Consider the following 1,928-nt stretch of genomic DNA (forward strand, 5'->3'; position numbering starts at 1 on the left):
TGCAAGCCACAGGCTCAAGACCCAAGGAGAGCCGATTTTTCAGTTCAAATCCAAAGGCAGAAAAAGGCTGGGGCCCCAGCTCAACCAGCCAAGCAGGAGGAGTTCCCTCTTTCTCAGCCTGTTTGTTCTATTCAGTTCTTCAACTGATTGGATGAGGCCCACCCACATTAGGGAGAGCAATCTGCTCATCTTTGTCTACCAATTCAAATGTTCATCTTACTCCAAGCACTCCCTGACACACACATCCAGAATGATGTGTGACCACATGTCCCGGCCCCCACAGCCCAGTCAAGCTGTCCCACAGCCCAGTCAAGCTGACACATAAACGTATATATCAGAGTGACTTACACATGTGTTCCGGAAGTGGTTACTCTATGACAGGTGTTCACTAACCCTTAGCTGTGAACATCTTTATCATTCTCATTATTCTCCGAAGGCTATTTCTTACTTCCCCTTGGTTTCCAGGGCAGAGCCTCTGAGAGAGTCCAGTCAGCTCTCAGGATAAGGACCGGCGTTCTCAGATTGATGCTTCATCAAGAGCCCCCTGACCGTGAGGGGCCATTTGTTTAGAAACAGCAAGATCCTCCCTAAATTGTGGAGTCAGTGAGCCTCCCGCCCCGCCTTCCATCTGGGAATGCCCTCTTCCTCCTCAACTTTCTGGAAATCTTGGCTGAGAATCGAAGAAGCTGCAGGAGGCGAACGAAGGAAGCATTTAAACCTCTGCTGCTGCAGGTTGGCCAAGGTCCTGGCTGCAGAGATGAAGTCACAGCTCGTGGCCACACCATCAGGCTGTGCCGAGAGTTAGGCGTGTGACTGATTGCCCTGCTGACTTCTGGGTCCTCGTTACCATTACGTTCCTCAGAGTTGAAAAGCTTGCCTTACCAGGCCCCTTTCTGGCCCGGCCTCTTTGAAGGTCATAACCCAGTTTAGTTAAGAGCAGCTTTCATAAAGGAAGCCCCAAGATGCCACCCAAGGGCATGGCGAGCATCTCTGAAATTAGGATGAGAAGTCTCCCTGTTTCCTACCTTCCCCGAGACCACTGTCTGCTGGGCTACATGCTTCTCTCCCAGCCCATCCAGCGGTGCTGCTGAAGGAGGACCCTGCCTGCCCCCACCTGCCAGACCTAGACCAGACCATCCCCACTGAGGAAGTCCTACCAGTCCTGCCTGAGGTGGGTGCAGCCCAAAGGAAGGGCTTCTCTGTCCCAAGCCCAGGAAACCCCTTCCCATCCCTTCCCGCCGCTGGACCGTGGCCAGCCAGGTGTGTGAAGTATTTCTCAAACAGAGGTATTCCATTAAAGCTGTGGTGTGTACACCATTAAAGCAGGATCTCCACCCTTGGCACGGCTGGCGTGTGAGCTGGGGGATGCCTTGCCCTGCGCCCTGCAGGGTGCACAGCAGCTGCCAGACCTCCGCCCTCTGGACACCAGGACACTCCCATGCCCCGGTGACAAGGAAAGATGGCTCCAGGCATTTCTAATCGGCCCCTGGGGATAGGTTGCCAGATGTGGCAAATAAAACTAGTTGGTCCAGTTAAATTTACATTCCAGATAAACAACAAAGCATTTTCAATGTAAGCATGCCCATAAAATTTTTAGGGCACGAACTAAAAACTGCCACCAGAAATTCAGCTTGAAACCGGCATCCTGTGTTCTATCTGCCTGAGCAGTAAAATCACCTCTCAGGTAAGACACACTACCCCAGGCACTTGGCCTTTTTTGTTTTTAAATATGTTTTTACTAGAGGCCCGGTGCACAAAAATTTGTGCACTCGGGGCGGGGAGGGGGGTGTCCCCCAGCCCGGCCTGTGCCCTCTCACAGTCTGGGACCCCTCGGCTTAGGCCTCCTGGGTGGCAGAGGGCAGGCCCAATCCCTAGGTGCAGCCCCTGGTCGGGCTCAGAGCAGGGCCAATTGGGGAGTTGGGGGGGCG

The 1,928-nt window shown here is 53.5% G+C and overlaps 1 protein-coding gene across 1 annotated transcript in view; it reads right to left on the reverse strand.

The window, feature by feature from the left end:
- The window catches only part of RBFOX1 (RNA binding protein, fox-1 homolog (C. elegans) 1), a 2,191,581-nt gene that overhangs the window by 1,610,254 nt on the left and 579,399 nt on the right, over positions 1-1,928 (reverse strand).

This window comes from Myotis brandtii, unplaced genomic scaffold (assembly GCF_000412655.1).
Source record: "Myotis brandtii unplaced genomic scaffold, ASM41265v1 scaffold397, whole genome shotgun sequence".
Taxonomy (NCBI): Eukaryota; Metazoa; Chordata; class Mammalia; order Chiroptera; family Vespertilionidae; genus Myotis; species Myotis brandtii.